Genomic DNA, 19,503 nt, shown 5'->3' on the forward strand with positions numbered 1-19,503 from the left:
TGACAGGGTAATTTTTCTTGCTGTCAACAGATGCAAAGGTGTTTAATTTTATTGATTATTAAGACTTCTTAATTTATTTATGCCCTTTATATGAATCTCCAATGAGCTTTTACTTCTTACAAAGCAATACCGTGTCACCTGTCTTCTCTCTGATCAGCTTGATCATTCTAATACAAGTAAACACATGGCAGGTTTAAAATTAGTATTTAGATTTCTCTCATTTCTAGACACCACTTCTCTATGATAATCCTAATAATTTTGTCCCCCACAATTCTCAGTTCTGATTTTTCTTATTTTAAAATCTTTGAGGAGTAAGATTAATCCTAAGATTTGAGTTGTTCTTCCTAAAAGTTGAGTAGTTCTGGGATTGTTTGTTTGTTTGTTTGTTTTTCTTTTTTTCAACTTTAGAATGTGATGAATCTCTTATACATGGTACAAGGCCAACCTCCAGGTTAAACCCTGCAAAATCTGAGCAGAATTCCTGACTCCCTTTATTTTGGTGGGTTTTATCACTTGGAACAGGATGTAGCAAGTTCATGTATCTCTGTAGAGCCCATTCTTAGTTGATGAAAACCAGATGTGAGAGATGCAGGGTGTAGAGGTGTGGAGCAAAGTCCTCACACACACAAGCCTGAAAATGATGCAAAGGTGTGGCCATCAGTGCACAGAGACATTGGGAGGTAAAGTTGCCCTCAGCACTGGGGACAACTTGAAAATGTGTACAACTTAAGGGTGTTCTTGGGAATTAAAGGCAGCCTAATAATGCATTCTGTTAGCCCTGAAAAGGGAGAATCACTTCAATGCAAATTCAGACACTGTGACATCTGCCCGTGGAAGCTCTGCTGGTTTCTCAAAGGAGTTTAGAGTTTGCATACTCTGCCCCCACCTTCTGGCTGAGAAGAGTATGCACGGATGATGGAAAAAAATACACTCTAAAGGGAAAAAAATCCCAAACGGTGAGAATGAACTAATTCTCCTGTCATTTACATAGTTATAAAACAAGCCAAGCATATACTCAAGGAGAATGTTAATGACCAAGCAGGCAAACAGACAGCCTGGCTGTTCTTCAGGTGGTTTCTGGTACTTGATTATCCACAGAAAATTGTCTTTGAGAAACAGATACAGGGTTAAAAAGATGTTCAGGCAGATAGGGGTCACCTTCTGATTTTGGTCAAGCAGAGTAAATTTGATAGATTTCTGCTAATTTATCATTGGTTGCAATAAAGGGTGAGTTCTTTTGTTGTTGTCGTTGTTTTGTTTGGTTTTTTTGGTTTTTGATTTTTTTTAAAATCTCAATATTAAACTTCCTATTAACTTTATTTAAAAGCAAAGTGTCATTCCAAAGAAACCATAACTTGCACTTCAGTCTCATGTTCATTCCATAGTGATGATGTTTTCTTACTAACATAATTCCTGATGCCCCAAGATCACTCCTGCCAGTGCTGCTACCCAAGGGAAGTTCAGAGTGTCCTGGATCCTTCAGGAAATGGTTTAGAGTCTCAAGAGTACCCAGCCAGCCCCAGGCATGTTTTCTAGGAGAAGAAATTTTTTTTTTCTTTCTCTGTTGGTTGATGGTTGGAAGAAATATGTGCATAACCAGCTAACAGAAGGAAACAAAATTAGCTCACTAGACACCAGCTGCAAATACCAATATGGGAAAGGCTTTTTTTCCCTCACCAGACAGAAGTCTGACAGTGTTTCAGGAGCAGAAGACAGCTTGTCCCATGACATCTTTCTCTTCCTGCTCACAACCTCACATTCCAGCTGCAGGCTGGGAAAAGTGAATCACTCTGTTGTACTGTTTTTCTTTACAGAAATTTAGTGTTGGAGAGGTTAGCAGTGATCCACTTGGCTGAACCTTCCTTTTCTGCCACACAACTCAAGTGCTCTGGCTGCAGCAGTTGTGTGCATGGAAATTAAGGCTTCCAGCAAACCAGCAGTTAACATGAGTATGTTCTACATGTTCTGTGAGTACCAAAGTATAGGAGATAATATGGAGATAATGCATGGACAAGTTTTATTTATGCAGGGGGAAACCAAGTCAGCTTTTTACCAAACTCTCTTTTCCATATACTCTTGTCTACCCCCTACTTGATTTGTAGAAAGAAGGAAAAAAAAAAAAGGAAAAAAGCCATCTCTGAATGCCAAGTTAGCAGTGTCACAGTGCTCTATGTCCTCAGCAGCTGTACACTATTTACCAAGAATATTAAAATATTGCTGCTGCATAGTGTATAACTTGTATTAGACTTCCTATTAATGTGCAGCATTAAATCAAGCACACTGTGCCTTGAACTCCTCTATCAGTTCACCTGTGTAATTTACCAGCATCTCATGGGTACAGATACTGCATTTCAGAGAAGTTGTACTCCTGCAGGATGGACAGCTAGATAGTTCTGGCCAATTTAATTATGCAAATGGGAATTTAGTTTCTCGGGAATATGTTATCAGCATTACTTCAAAGACTTGCATGGAATTCTCTCCTATCATCTTTTTATGGGTTATTTTTTCTTTGTTGAACAAGTGAAAATGAAATATTACAATGCACTGAGAAAATCTGGTGAGAAAATAAATGAGGTGGAGACATTTGCAAATGTCTCCTGTTCCAGCTGTAGGCTGATGAGCTAGGAGAAAAGGAGATAGGAAAGGAAGAAAGAACAGAATTTCTGTCCTGCATATAGACACACACAAAAAGTGGAATTTAAGTTAAAATAGCAGTAAAATGGGTATTTTAACTCTCATCACAGAACAGAATTCCAGGCTTTAGCATTCTAATTATGTATTGGAAAAGCTGGTGAAAGTGGAAAATTTCTCACAGAACTTTTCATTTTGTAAAAATTATTTCTTTACAATTCTAAAGGATTCTGTATTAAGCTGCTAATGGTAGACCAGCTAAAATATTTTATGGCCTTCAAAAGTAAGCATTGTGAAATGAGTCTAGGAATTAAAAAATGGCTTTTTTCACTCTGGAAAATGGGAAGTTGTCTCATAATATATGGAGAGTTCTAGGGACAGGAAAGACTCTTTGCATATTAAAGTCTAATCAAGAATCTCAGTGCACTGGTGGAGTCTCTTTAATGCAATGAAATCAACTAAAAAAACCATTCTTTTCCAAATTGTATTAACATCTTGATTAACTATTTTACCCCACTTTTTCAAGCTTTTGGTCTTTTCTTGGGTTCACCAGGAAGAGACATCTGAGCACAAGGCTGCCTGATTGAACTGCTGGGGCTGAACATTTTTTTCTGCCTCCTGTATCTTTTTCTGCATTAGTATGAGAGAGATGTGCTCATCTGCATAAATGTCTTCTCAAACTAGACTTATCTCTGGGACAGTTTTTTTCATTTTTAGACTTTTATTTAATTAGTGCATAATTTCTCTTTGAAAGTGAATTCTTTGAAGCAATTGCTAATCTCTCATAGAAGAGGACATATTTATAACTTCAGGTCTCATTGCCAAGGCCTGATGGCAACTGTAATTGTAAGTGCAGGTCAGAGCTTCTAATGTATCCCTATAGCTTTGAGTCTTAAAAAGTCATAAAATAGCTTCACATTTCCATTTTTACAGTTTGCACCCATCTTTCTACAGTGCAGGATAGCTTGTAGGCAACCAGCCTGCAACCTCAGTCAAGAAGGGGATTTCTGAACATTTTTAAAGGGCAGGACTACACTGTTAACTTGGGGTAAAAGAAGTTTTTTGCTGTCATGATATCAAATTAAATCATTCTGCCAGTGAGACTTCAGGATTAAGATTCTTTCCATGAGTTAAACCTTGCCTATTTTATTGCTTTAGTTCAAATATGTACAGTCTCAGTTCCTTGGTTAGACCTATTTGATCTGTGTCTCTAATGTGACAATCAGGTCTGTTCTGTCCATGTAACAGCCACTTCTCCAGTTATCTTTCATTATTATTAATAATTTCACAATTTCAGACTGAATTACTGGCTTCTGGGTTCTCTTTCCTCTCTGCCTCTTCAATCTTGCATTCCTTTGTCTCTGTTTTCTGCAGACCGCGAGACTTTTCAGCACAATGAATCACCTGAACTACTTAGGCAATTTTTGGCTTTTAATCAATCATCCCATTTGTATTTATTATCCATTTTCCATAGGCACTGGACAGCACATGCCCATCCTCAATGAGCTTGTAACAAATCCTGAAGGAACTGTGGATTATCAATCCTTGTTTGAAAGGTAATCACTGTCTCTAAGAATTGTACTAAAAAAGTAATTACCAACCAAGCTGGGAAACTCAGGCTTTTCTGAACACCCTGTTCTACACACACATTTCAATTTACAAGGTTCTTTTTAATCAGTGACTTAAAAGAGTAATAGGTAACATGGGTGACAGACACCCAATACTTCAGATTTACACGTTCAGTTGTTTCTTTAATGTCACTGTTCAGTGACACCATCCATTTCTTCATTGGCTAGTTCATTGGTAGAGTATCTTTGAATGAAAGACAGTTTGGAAGCACAGTTATGTTATTTGGATGGAAAACAAGATTTAAAATCTTCTAAAAAATGCATACCATTTAAAATAAGCCACATACACTGTTTGAAGTAAACCAAGTGTTACATAGCACAGCTGCCAGCCATTAAATTGGCCAACTTACTCATTTGGTTCCTGTTAAATAACATTAAAAAATTATGCTCAATGAAAGGTATGTACATTAATACTTCATGATACCAGCCAGCAATGCCAGTCCTTCTCCCAAATGTAATTTGCCAACTCTCTCTAAATAGAGAACACGAAGAAAGTGGAAAGACAAACGCTGAAAGGTGTAGACTATAGCAAAGGCAAAAAAACCCCAAAACAAACCAAAAAGCAAGCAGCCATAAAAACAGAAAGGAAAGAAAGAATAATATCAAGATAGTGATGAAGTTAGAACGACAGATTCTGAGAAGCTGACTAATAAAGAAATTACAGTTGATTATCATAGATTTTTTGAAAAGTAAGTTCCCAAAGTAAGACTTGCCAATGTGTAAATACTGGACTATTTAAGGCTTTTTCTTCTTGCTTTTAAGTTGGTTTTTGACAGGGCTACCTCAAGTGTTACGTGCCAGCCCTTGCAATGTCTGCCTGCCCTAACCCAATGGAACCCAAGATGCAGCCCAGCAGAGCAATGGGCACAGCCTGGGCCTGACTGATGTGGGGCTCTGGGGCAGCTGCTATGCAAGTGACAGCTACAGAAATGAGAAAATAATCAACCTTTAGGCAGTTACCTCATGTAATAGCATCACAAAGCTTTAAGATTTAAAGGAAAATAAACTGAAATTCAGTATTAATTACTGAATGATAATTAATATAAGTACTTAGATTTTGCGAGATGCAGGGTGAGTTTTTTCAAGTGTTTTTTATTTTCATGCTCACTGTGTCATTAAATTTATATTGAGGGGGTTTTGATTGGTTTTCATTTCAGTCACTCATTAGTAGTGATGTTTGTGGTGTTGTAAATATCCAGACAAGACAATTTCTCTTTTAGAGGCAAATTGCAGTGTGTGGAAATTGACTCAAGGCAGTTTTAGACCAAGGGTGGAAGGAAGGAATGGAAATGGCAAGAAGGAAAATGTGAGAGTGGATCAGTTTAAGTGGATTTTTTTTTCCTGCTATGAAAGTGCCAGGGGCTGGCCCTGAGATAGGTTCATGTGACAAGTATGGGCACAGATCAAGAGATTGTCCCTACCCTGCCAAACATAAAAATTCAAATAACAAACCAGACAAAGGGTCAGGAACAATCCATTGTGTAGGTGAGTGCAGAGAGATGAAATTCCAGTCCTTTTACAGTATGGACAAGAGGGGAGAAATTTCTACTGCAAACTGCAGCCTGGTGCAGGTACACCCTGGGCTTTCATGAGCTTTGTAAATCACCCCAAACAAACCACATCCTTAAAGAGAGGAAAGCTCCAAAGCAAACCACATCCACATTTGCTTCTCTGAGAGAGAGGAAAGCTCCTCACTTGTGTGATGAGTCAGAATTTATTTAAGAGAAACTGTAAAGGATACCTTAATTATGCTATTAGAGATTAATGTTAAGTCAAGCAGTGAACCACGAGACAATTACTTTTTTATGGTTTTACCACTTTATGGTAATTTTTACATGCATTTCAGCAGCAGCTACTGTCACACTTAAGGCAGGTGCTGCATACAGAGTCTTTGGTCCCTACTCTGAACACCCTGGACAGGAGAGATGAGAAGCCCTGGGTGGGAGGAGCAGAAGACCCCCAGGTTTCTGGAGTGGTTTTGTGGTTCCATCTCCTAGTTCTGGGATTGCAAATTCTACTTTCATGAATCATTACTCCCCAGTGAGCACAACAACTTTTCTACAAACACATTTGTCTCTTACAACCCTATTCTTGCTAAAAAGCTTTCAGCTAAGGAATTGCAGTTTAGCTGTGCATTTGGAAACTGTTTTCTTCATGTGGGATTTTGTATGAGGGCTGTTTGGTGTCTCCTGATTCTGCTGCATGTCTGGATGACTTTGAAAAAAATGAAGAGTGTAAAGTGAATAATATGCTCTATTCAGGTTTTGAACTCAATTATATGTTGTCAATATTATATGTTAAAATGTATGAAACCCAAGAATTTACTAATATTTACATACATGTTCTGGTACTATTAAATAATAGAAGCAATGAATTCACCTACTCATTAAAAAAGTAACGAATGAGTCATTGTTCCATACAACCAACCATAGTCTTTAAAATCATAATGGATTTCTGATATTTATTTTACATGAAAAGAGAGGGAAAAATTATGGAGAAGCTTTCAGTGGAAAAGGAAAATACAGGATTATATATCCCGGTCTTTCTCAAGTGTCCTGTTCTCTTGATTTAAGCAACCAATAGAAGGAAAAGTAAGAAAAGTGATACACCAGACCAAGAAGCAATTGCATATTTACTCAGAATTGCTCATGTTTGCTTCTGAAAATTCATATCCTGAGGCAGAGCTGAACAATGAAAGAGAAAGCCAAGCATGTAAAATCAATTGATGTGCTGGCCAGCTACCAGAACATCTTTATTTTCAATAACCATGTTCTACAATATTTTATATCTATTTATTACTGAACTCATTGGGTAGAACAAAAACAATGTGAATGTGAATACCTCATGAATATGCACAGAAAATGTTCCTGGTTTGGTTAAATATCAACATTTATACTACCCTTTTTGTTCTTTTGGGTTTAATAAGAATGACAGGTAGTGGGTGCTGTGCCTAAGACTGCTCAGTAACATTGCTTTCTTGGGTATTCTTGATATTAAATTTCAAGACACACATAAAATGAATGTAGATACTGTATTTGGCTTTTGCATATTAAGCATTTCTAAAAAGCAGTAAATGGAGAGCATGTCCTCAGAAATGCCATACTCCTTTTGGGAGCAGACCCTCATTTTTAAGGAGAAATAGCATCTGATGATCAAAATTCTTCCTCTGGAAATATTAAAAACCTGCCTGAATGCCATTCCATGCAGCCTACCCTGGGTTAACCTGCTCTGGCAGGGAGGGTGTTTGGATGAGATATCTTTAGAGGTCCCTTCCAACCCTTAACCCCTAAATTCTGTAACCAATAATTGTGTTCTGGCAAAATTACTCTTTTCCCAGCAGAGAAAGTAACTAATATTAAAAAGTCATCGTTATTGCAACAAATCTTGTTTTACCATTTCCTGCAATTCCCTGAGTGCTCTAGGGAGGAAGGTTTTTTCTTTTCTGAAGTTACAACCTTTCATCATTACAATTATTTGAACAAAAAAGATTAAATGGAATTAATGTGGGGGGGGGGGGTTTAAGAAAACACATGTAGTTTGTAAGACTTCTTTCTCTCCTATTTTTCCATCTTTTTAAAAGAAAAAAAGTTTTGATTCTGACAATATCTTGATGTGTGGGCTTGTCTTGTTTGAATCCTCTTGTGTTCTTGCTTCTGTTGCACAGTCTGCTAGTTCATGTAAAAGATTTTTAAACACAACTACAAATGGCATTGTATTCTTAAGTGTTTTGAAGAATCTGAATCTTATTTGGCATAAACAGTAGACTTATTTTCAATATCTTATTGAAAACAAACCACAAAAGAAATAGTAGGAAACTGTATAATGCACTTATTGTCATGTGAATCAAAATTTACTTAGGTAAATACTTAATTACAGAGGCAGCCACATGTCATGATATTCAGTAAACAGCTTTCAGTGATGCTTCTATTTTCAGACTTCTCTATTTCCTTTTTCTTGCAAACCTCAGCACATTTTCTAGTGGAGTAAATATTCCCAGTCTCATCCTATACCTGAGAAATAGAGGCATGAGCTGGGGACAGTAGCAGTCTAGAATCAAGCACACTGTTAGAATAAGGAAAGGAGCTTTAATGAGATGGTGGTCAAGGTTTTGCTCTCAGATTCTGAGGCTTACATCTAAATAAAAACATCATTAGGTACTGAAACATTCTTCCTAGAAAATGAAGTCAAAGGAATGAGGGTGTATGGGAGAGAATAACATTTTCTTCTCAAGCTCCCACAGATGGTCTCTGTATGGACTCAACAGGCTGCTGGGGAAATTTTTAGGACTGTGAGGTTCATGTGGAGTAAGTCAGCTTGAGGTTAACACGAGTTTGCAAGTTAGTGATGAGGGGATTATTTTCCACAAAGGGAGTTAAAATAATTTACCTCTATATCCTATCTTCTCCTTCCTCCTCCTTTAGCTGCCAGCTGAAAGTCGATAAATGTAGCTTTGTCACAAAAATGCAAGGGGAAAGGAACAGTGCTGTAACTTTTAAATTTATGGTAGAAGTCTACTTAAAAGATGATAAAGGATCAGCACATGGAGGAAGGGACCATGACTACTGCATCATGCAATGAAAAACAAGTCTTGTCCTGACAGTGGTTGCTGTGCTAAGTGGGTTTTCATCTTCTGGGCAATCAGAGCACCCTGTGTGAGAGAAGATGCTCATTGATGATCAAGTGAATGAGAAACAAGGGTGCTCAGCAGGTTTTAGAGGAAATCAGGTGAAATCTTCCCTCAGATGCCATTGTTTCTCTTTATGCTGTATTGCCCTGATGCAAGAAATCATTTGTCATGTCAGTGTGTGACACAATATATTTTTGATGAGTAATGTCCTGACCATGAATTTCATTGCACCACAGTAAAATTTATCCATTTTATGCCAACCTTGGTCCATATATAACCCAACCCACCAGGCATGATTCTGCACAGATTCTGTGTTAGGGAGATCAGTGTTCCATGGCCTCTGAGTTACTTTTGCCAGGTAACAGGACGGAGGCTCAAGAGACAAGTTGAAGAGTTTATCACAGCCTGATGATCCAGCTGTGATGGGGAGGGGAAGCTGACTAAAGGCCTTTAGAACAGGTGGTTCCAATGGCTGTCCCTGATTGCAGAGGGGATAAGTAGAGCAGGAGATGGGACTGGTTAATTCAGCTCCGGAGTGCAACAGAGCATGAGCTCTGGGTGGTCAGGTCCCAGGAACCTGCAGGGGGATGAGAGGGGTTAGTGAGAGGCTGAGCAGGGCCAGGGGAGCAAATGTAATATCAGAAGAAGGGGGGTGAAATGCTTTTAGAAACAAAATTTTGGGGCTTGTTAAATTATTGTTGCGAGTACGGTTTAGGAAAGGAGGGGCTATTGTATTTACAACTGGTTTTTATGTGAGGAAACTCTTTATCTTCCCTTTGGTTGGGTCAAGTAACAGGTGACCTATGCAGTGTCTTACAGTGGGAAGTGAGGGGGGATTTTTAAAGTCCTCTTATTTTTCTTACGTAGTTTTATGGAGCTGCTTGTAGTCCCATGCTACCTGTTTCTAAACAACATATATTATTATGACCTCAGGTCTCCTGTTCCTAGCAGATGTAGTAACTTGTCTCTGTACCTTTGGTACTCTAAGGTACCAAAGAGTACCTTAACTGAAGGAAGAGTGTCTCAGTTAGGGATGGCTCTGTGTTAATATCTGTTAGAGGAAATAGAGTCTGTGTAAGTCATCTTCTTTCAACTAATTCAGCTTCCTTAGTAGGAGAGGACTCACGACTCACAAAACAAATGAATTCTCCTGGAGGGAAAAACAGAGAATGAAAGAGAACACTGGATCTGGGGGAAGGAGAAGGAGCCTGAATTTCCAAGTTGCTCCCTCTATCCCTTTCCCTTATGCCAGGGAGTACATTTTATTCCCCATAGCTCAAGGCTATGCCTGAAGCCACCTTTTAGTGTTATCCATTTTGTACTAAAACTTCACACCTGAAACCAGCCACAACACTTTCACAGAGAAAATATCGTAGTTTGGTGGTTGGCTTTGTTCACAAAGGGAAAGTGTCTCTTAAAAGTAATAGCTTGTTGCTAACCTGGATTAACACAGACTTTCAAAAGCAATTGTAAGAACAATAACATTACCATACCCAATCTCTCCATACTTTTACACAAAACTGTTGATTGTGCATATTTATATTCACTGAACTTCCTGGTACATCATCTGGGTGGTTTTTTTAAATTATGCCTGTTTAGTAGTATACCTGCTTGTTTAAAGAGAGCAGAATCTTAAGTTCTGCGATGCTTGTTTGGAAGGGCACACTTTCATAGTAACAATATGAAGCTATCTGCTCTAGATGTAGTCCTCTTGGTGGGGAAAATTCAATTAAATCTCTTAAAAGTGCTGGAACAGAGTTCTCAGAATTCTTTCTTGTCTTTCTACCTCTTTCCTGAATGTCTGCAGTTGGTACATTGTGTTTGTGCTGGTACACAGTGACTTAGGTAAAAGGCTTCTGTGTGATAGTTTGAATTTCTTTTTTTTTTGTCACTGTCAAAATGTACTTCTTGCAGTTTAAAACTCTTAGTGTATCATTTTTGTAGCTGAGCCACTTTATAAAATCCTCTTGTATGGGTTCCTCTTGTCTCCCAATGTAAGAAAGGCCAAGGTGCACAAAACCTCCAGCTGCAGCAAATCAGTTGTTAGGGTAATAGGAGCCAGCTGGTTCCTATCAGCTTTGCAGTCCAAGCTTCAATTTAAAGCTAATTCTTGCTTCATATCTTGACAAGGTTTCTTGGTAACTAGTTTGGTAGTTAATATCTTTTGTTTGTTGTTAACAATACAAAATATTAAAGATTGGCTGAGAGAACAGGGAAGATGGTGTCATGCAAGGTGTAAGTTTGTAAGTTTGCTTACTGTAAGTTTGCACTTCTTGGTCAGAATAACATTTCTTCTCTAGATGTGATAGCTCTGTGCTTTATTACCATATTCCTGTGCTATGATGAGCCTTCGTCAGGGCTTTGTGCTCATCCATGTGCAGCAGTGTTTAGTAAAAGAGAATAGGAAGATATCAGCTTTTTTTCTTTCTTTTTTTTTTTTTTTTTTTTGTGTGTGTGTGTGTGAGGAGCACAGCTGGGTTGTGATTAAAGAGAGAAGAGCACAACCAAAATCTACTAGAGGCAGTTTTTCCTCAAAAAAAGGCCATGAATCTGAGGAACTTCACAATTTGATCCTTTGAGAGGCTACATGTAATGTTTTTTCACTCCTACATGTTGAGGTTGTTAAACTGACTCTCTTTCTCCACTGTTAAATTAATTTTTTCATGTCTGCTCCTGAATTTATGTCAGCCTCCCAGCTCTGATATGGCCCCTTTGCTCTGCTTGAAGCTCAGCTGCTTCTTACTATTTGGATCATAAGAGAAAACAACAGAAGAAATCCCCCTATGCAATGCAGATGATTTTGTGCTGGGTAGTAACTCAGGGCTGTTTTGATAGGAAAATGGTGGTGGTAAGGAAATTATGCTCTTAAACCCAGAACAACTTGAATATCATTGTTGTTTCTAAGGAATCGTGGTACCTTCTTTTTAGATGGTGCCCAAAGCACTTCTCAGGCTTTCAACTCAACCTCTGCAGTTTTCATAGGGACTTCTGCTACAGGACCCTCAGAAATCAAAGTGAAAACTTCAAATCAAAAGGCAAAACCAAACAAATACAAGTCCATAAGGAAAACCAGTTCCCTTGGGAGTCAATAGAGAGGTTTTAAAGGACTTTTGCTGTTCTCTGAAGTGCCTCAAGCAGAAACAAAAGAAAACAAATGGAAATAATAAAATAATCTCAGTGCAGACTATTTTGTTTTACAGCTTAAACTCACTGATTTTCATTGTTCTCAAAACTGCAGAATATCTCAGGTTATGGTAGGAGCAGGATTGCCTCATTTCATGATTGAACTAAATTCCTTCTTTGGCTTCTCTGAGCTCTGCCAGGACAGGGTCTGCAGGGCTGCCCAGTTCCTAACTGGTAGATTTTAAAAGTTCTCTTTCCAGTTTCATCCTTATACTCAAGTATCAGAAGAACAATGATGCCCTTTGCTGGGACCAGTTTCAGCCCAGCTGGGTTTGTTCCTTGAACTGTGGGAGTTACATTCAGTCACAGGTGACTTTCCTGAGTTCTGCTGGGTTTTAAGGTGTGATAAAAGATGAGAAGTAGACTCTGTAGAGTTGAAAGTCAAAAGGGAAAGCTAATAAAGAGAAGTGGATTTCAAGGGAGAATGTAAATACACTGAATGCTTTATGAAGTCATTGGCAGAGGGCAAAAAGGAAATGAGAAAACTGGGTAATAGCTGGTTCCTGGTGAATGCAGTGTTGGTGGTACAGAACTGCACAGAACAAGTTAAAACTTGGCATGTTGAGAAAGAAAATATTTGTGCAGACTTGCAGAGGAGATGTTACTGCAAGTAGAGGTGAGATTTTCAGTTTCACAGAAATGTCTGTACTCCTTTGGGTAAAACTGCATCTGAAAAGTTCAGGAGAGGTAGTGGAGGAGATGCCAGAATCCTATTGAAACTGCAGGGGATGTCCCTTAAGATGAATGTAGTTATACAAGCTGAGGATTATCCAGGGTAATGGAGTGAATAAAAGCATGTCAGGATTTGCTATTATCATCAAAATGACTAAATCCTTATTAGCCTTATGGTAAAAATTATACATGCTGGATCACCGAGCTCTCATACTCAAGGCAAGGGACATCTCAAGGCCACTATGTCAATGTGACTGTCAGTTTCTAAAACATTTAAATGGTTTGCAGCTTTCCAGGATTCCCAAGGAAATGCAAGAATACTGAGGGCAGCTATGGAGAATACATTGGTCTGAAGATTTGTGTTGGAAAGCTGAGTTTAAGACCTTGAGGAAAAGAATATTGTAAAGCTGGCTGCTGTATTGCTTTCTCCTAGAGAATATTGCATTTTAGACTTGAATGTGTATTCCACTACTCCTCTTATTAGTTTAAACTCACAAAGTTATTCAGGCTTTCTTTGTGCATTAGAGGCAATATTTGACACTGTGGCAGCTGAAGCAAACTAGATGGTATGCTGCTGTCTTTAAGATGCAGATGCCTCTGGTAGCAGGAAGGCAATTAAAAAAGATGAAAACTAAAAAGAAGCCACAGATATGTATAAATTTGAACATGAAATAGAAAGGCAGTGTATAATAAAAATATGTAGAAATGCTTACAACTGTTTTGAATTATAATCCATTAGAGACCAGCTCAGACCTCTTACAATCTGCACAAGTTTTGATTTGGGGGAAAACATTTCAAAAGCATCTTCAGGGTCATTACCCCTGCCACTCACATGATTTGAAATACTCACTTGCTCTATGATTATTTTTTATTCAAAGTGGGATCCTGGACTTGAACAGAGCTTCTCTAAACAGCCAGTTCCTGTGCCATGAAGCTGCCCTTACTCTCTTGCTTGTCACACCTGCAACCCCTTAATGAATCTGAGTATTATCCCCTCTTGTTATTCCAGGAATTCCCTTCACCATTTGATAACCAACAATGCTCATCGACCTACTCCAGTGGTGCTTTATGTGTTATTTATTGGGCACTGGATATGGCCTTTGTGGTTCTCTAATTTAATTGGATTTTTTCAATTTACCTTTGTTTGTCTCTGGTACATTGCAAACATGGTTAATTGCATGGGAAAGTGTTCCTCCTAGGATAACTGTAATAGAAACTAGAATATTATGCCTGTTTTCTCTCTACTTATCATACAACAGTGTGTTTATATTCTGCTTTTTTTTTTATTAAGCACTCACACAGCATTCTGTAGGATGTAGATTGTCTTTCTCTAGATTAATTTTTTTTTCTTTATAATATTGCCCATCTGACTCTAGTTTAACCCAAGCTTCCTCAGCTTTCTGCCCCTTTTTCTATTTCCAGTTACAGATCTGAGTGCTATTCCTTAGTACACAGTCTGATTCCAACAGTGATCAGTCTGGTGACTGGTCTGCATAAAAGGCTTATGATTTTATTGGCTCTCATAACTCAATTTATTGGAATTATTTGGTCTTCAGCATCATGCTTACCATAGCACTGTTGTCAATGACTTGGAAATTGAAATCTCTGTGCTGTGGTTTAGGAGTTTGCACTCAGCCCTGGTTTATTGGTATATCCATGATGTGCTTAAGGTGGCAGATCCTGGACTTTCATGAGGCTTAGGATGAACTGGTTAACACAGTGAGGGCTTCCTGAGGAATCAGAACCCTGTGTCTGAAACCGCTCTGGTTGCAGAGCTGCTTCTTTGTACTGATGTTTGTGGATGTGAATAGACACAGAATGCAAGGCAGGTGCTGCAGCAGGATCAGATTAGGGGCTCAAATGTCAGAACGTGTTCACCTTCTGCCAGAGGGTGGGATTCAAGAGAAAAATATTAGGAAACTGCTGACAAAGTCTGGTGAGTCAGGGACTTGTAACATTTGTCATTCAGCCCTTTTGGTGTTTCTAAATGACAGTGGAGAAAAATGAGGCAGGTTAGTGCTTCTGTGACAGAAAGAAAATTTGATTTCTTCTTTTCTGGAAAAGAGGTAGCAGGGTAGTGCAAAATTAGGTACCACAGGGCACCTGCTGGTACATTTTTGAGTCTTTAAACTTCTAGTATCAGAAGCCATGTTAATTTTAACTGGATCTCAGCATAGCTGGGAATGCCTAATGATTAAATAATGCCTATGAAAAGAACAAAACACTAAAAAATAAATAAATCTTGCCTTACCACAAGCATCACAGCAGCCCAGAAGTGATTGTTTAGAATCCACTTACTGGGAATACCTTTAATCTGCCAAGATGTTCACCACTCTGAAGTCTTTCTACCTCATAATCCATCTGCTTTTACATGAGGGGTTGTCTGCCCTGGAGCTTCCAGGAATTCTTTGAAGGTCAATGATGTGAAATAGTTGAGTGAGATCTTTTATTTGTAAATTTGTAAAGCTACTTCAGTTTGGTTGTAGTTGTTTTTTTAAGGGGTTTGAAGTCTTGGACACCATGCCTTGAATCAAACATATGTAAACAAGCTTTTGTAACCTAAGATTAGATCATCTACTCTTTGAGAGATTAGCAATAAAACAGATTTTGGATTTGAACCTGATAAGAAGGCTTTATCTGAAAGAGATCTTCAACAAATAACAGACCCTGTAATACAAACTAAAGACAATCTTAATTAATTTTCTATGCTGTACCCACCCTATTGATTGGCTGATACCTAAGGAAAGATTGTTTTGCCATATTCACCAGTTCAAAGACTGAAAATTGACTGCTATTAGTTGCTGGACATTTCTATGTATCATTTAAGACTGTTTGGTTTAAGAAGAAATAACAGAAATAACTTTTAACCTTTGTTCCAGCCATATTGGCATAATATCCAGAACTACAGAAGATCAATCCCTGCTTTGAACTTCTGGATCTATTGATAGAAGAGCAGACATTTTATCTTCATAGAGGACAAGGTCAACTCTTTTATAAAAGTTGGCTCCTATGTAAATACAAATCTAAGTGGAGCAAAGAATGGTTTTTCCTGATTTATGGTGTGACCCATGTCCTGTAATGTCCTTCAGATCTGATTTAATGCTGGCACAGTCTCTGGGTTTGACTCTCCAGTTATTGGCTATTCATCACGAAAATGGATGAATTTGATCTATTGTTTTATCAGGTGGGCTGCTGCTACCACTATGTACTTCACAAAAGTTCAAATGGTCCAAGCCAAAAGGGAGAATTTTTTTTTTTTTCCTCCTTTTGCCTTAAAAGCTTTCAATGTGAAGGATAAAAAAAAAAAATTCAAGAGAAACAAGTATCTTAAAGTGTTGAGAGAGATTGTCCTGATGGGCCAGGCTGAAGCTGTGCTGAATCAGAACCACACTGACCCTTCCATACACACCCAGATTCACCACTCTGAGGGAAGCAGCTGGAAGTAGTGAAACAAAGAAAAAAATGGTGCCAAGACAGAGGTTTCAGAGATATCTTCTGCCATCTTCTGAGTGCGCAGACATGACTTCTAAATAATATGAAAGGTACTGAAATGGTACCTGCCAGCTTCATAGCTGGAAGTGGAGCCAGAGCAATCACCCAGTGAAGCCACAGCCAAATGACATCTTCAAGTGAATTTATAAAATCCTGATAAATATGCACAACAATGAGGAGGCTACCAAATGTTATGCTTAGGGTGAATTGCCTGAAAAATAACTTATTTGCTCTACCTGGGTTTAATTATAAAGATTCAAATTATTAGGAAGTTTGGGGGTAAAGGAGTTCAGGGGTAAAAGAGTGTTGGATGCAACCTTTCTGCCTCCTGTTGAAGTGATGGCTCCTCTTGCAACTACAATTATTGAAGCTCACCTCCTGGGGTTATTCCAGGCAGTGTTGTACATAGAAAAATTACAAAAGTGTGGAGCTCCTATGCTAGACCATGACTCTAGATAGAACAGACTCTAAATTTGACTGCTTTGGTGTTTTGTTTTGTTTGTTTGTTTGTTTTTACAAGGTAGGGATGTAACCTTAAATGAGGGAAAGAGGAGGTATAAATTTGAACCTCCTTAAGGAGAAATCTCCTATATCTGCAGTTGAGAAGCCCATCCTGGTCCCTAACCAAGAAGCCCACAAAGCTCAGTGCTGGTAAACTGCATGTTTTTAAGCTACTAAATATTTTCACCTCCCACTGGGTTCATGTACAACTTCCACATTGAGAGCCTTGCAGTATTGAGCTCTAAATCAGTCTCAGCATTGCCTCAGCTCCCTGAATAGATGGCCAAGTCTTAGCTGAGTTTTATTAACCTTGCCTAATTTTAACTGTGGGCTAAATTCTGCTTCCTTTGCTTCTACAAATGATCCCATTGGTTCCACCTCATATAAGTTACTGGAGTATTATTTGCTTTTGAAGTATTTATCTACATGAATTAATTAATTGATTTTAATTAAATGTGAAGTATAAAAGCCATTCAGGAAGGCAGGGGAGATTTTGAGACAGAGACTAAGTACTCTCTTGTTACAAATTGAAGTTATTTGCCACACTGCCACTGAAGCTAATTTGGGAGAAGCTGGAAATGAACTGGGGTTTTAAACCAACATGATAAGCTAAATTAAATCATCAGTTATGCTCTTCCAGTCATCTGGAGAGGTGACAAACAGCAAGCTTTATGACCAGTTCAAACGCATCCTGGATATCCTGAGGTGTGATTGCAAGGGGGACAGAGCAGCTTCCCTGGACCTGTTTGGTGTGGTTATAAATGGAAGGTGATGAAGACAGATGGTCAGTCCTGCTAGGAAAGTCTAAGGAGGTAACTGTCTGCAGAATTTCTGCTCTTTGTCACTTTCTCTTGGGTCCAATGTCTATTTCTATCAGTTGGGTGTTGCACCACTCGTGACTTGAAACCTCATATGTAGATCAGGATGCCCAAACCAAGCCAGTGGCCCGGGTTTGCAGGTGACCTATGGAACTCTGGCTGGGATTTTTTGGTTATTTCCAGTCCTTTATCAGTCCAGATGACTTGGAATTGCCAAAAAATGTGCTTGACCTTTTTCTGCTGCTTTTAAGATGGTGTGAGTATATGACATGTTGTAGTGACTGCTGTGATACTTCTTCAGTAGCCTGGTAAATCTGAGATTACAAGCTCAGAAGATCTCAGAGGTTTGGGAATTGCACCATAAAAGATTGAAGGAACAACAGGTATTTTTGCAAAAATATTTTCTGACTTAATCTGAGACTTTTCTATAAGATTCTTAAGGGTTTATGGAAAACCACTGCACGAGGAATCCCTCTAGGCTGAGCTGTGCTAAGTGGCAACCTGCTCTCTGTAGCAACTTAAATTAACTGTCTGGAAAAATTATCCTGTCTGTAAATTATCCTGTCTGTAAAAATATGTAAAATATTGGCTTGCTCTATATTAAAAAAAATAGCCATTAGTCTTTTTTTAAAGCAGTTTTATCCCATTGCATATATACCAAAATAAAAGCATTTAGTCTCTTTGCTACCAACCAGACAGGTATTACCTGCTGAGGCAGAGGTTTCCCATCTGCAGTCAAAATCCTATGATAAGGAGGAAGCTACCCACAGATGGCAGAAGTTAATAGTCTCATCCTGCCAACAGGACACATAAAAGAAATTATAGTCCATAGAAGATAAAACAGTTCTGATGGCCTGGAATAGATCTGCACTGCCCTGTACTTTGTTCCCTCATTTCTAGAACAGTCTTATTGTTCTGCTGCATTTAGTATTATTTTGAAACCAGCATAAATAATTAGTGGAGACTGCAGGAGCAAGATGAAGAGTGCCTGACTTAATTTTGAAAGGAAATGCTGCCATTCCCATTGCTTTCAGCTGCAGTTAATGAAGGATGGTAATACCATGACTAAAGCATTATCTGAGTCTGGTCTAAAGAATGATGTTGCCAAACTGTACCAAGTACCTCAGTACCCAGGTATGTTTGTAGCATGGGGGCTGGAAGTTTATTCTCCTTTTCATAATGCAGCACACTGATTGTGCACTTAGAAGTAAATCCAATTGATGGGTTTTGTTTTTCCAGTAAAATGTTTGTCCTTTGTTGCTTTAAATAATAAGGAAAAATTTCACTGTGGCTGATTTCCTAAATTAGTGTTTTCCAACCATGATTTCTACCATCTCCAAATACTGGACCTTTTCATCCAGTTCTGCCTTTCCCCTCCACCCCCTTAATCCTCTGGAAACTTGATAGTATTGTACATTCCAGTTATAGGCTGCTAAAAATCAAGCTGGTTGTAGAACTGAGATCTGTTCTTGTCAGAAGCCTTCACCAGTCTTTAGATGAAGAGTACACTGTAAGTGGAATTATAGGGATAGCTGTGAAGTTGGATGAAAAGAGATAACAAAGAGTATTGGGAGCCAGATTAGCCAAATTGTACAAGGTACCTGAAATATGAGATTAGGCTTGTGTCTGGGATAGGAATAAAGTATAGGGATGGGATAATGAGTGAAGCCCAGTACATATGAAGGACACAGATATATTCACTCATTCCTAAGCACACCAACAGATATCTTTCTGATATGGGACAAGATGTGTTCCTTTCTGTAATTCTGCATGTCAGGCAACACTAGCACAGATATTGGTCACTCAAAGAGATGTTGTCTGATAAATAACACCCTTTGGTTTGAGCTTTTTATTGGAAACATTTGCTTCATTGATATAGTAATGCAGTGAGACTTCTATTGCTCTTGGTTCAATTCTTATCTCCCTTTCCCCCTGCTGTTTTATAGTTTTT

Source organism: Calypte anna, chromosome 18, assembly GCF_003957555.1.
Source record: "Calypte anna isolate BGI_N300 chromosome 18, bCalAnn1_v1.p, whole genome shotgun sequence".
Classification (NCBI taxonomy): domain Eukaryota; kingdom Metazoa; phylum Chordata; class Aves; order Apodiformes; family Trochilidae; genus Calypte; species Calypte anna.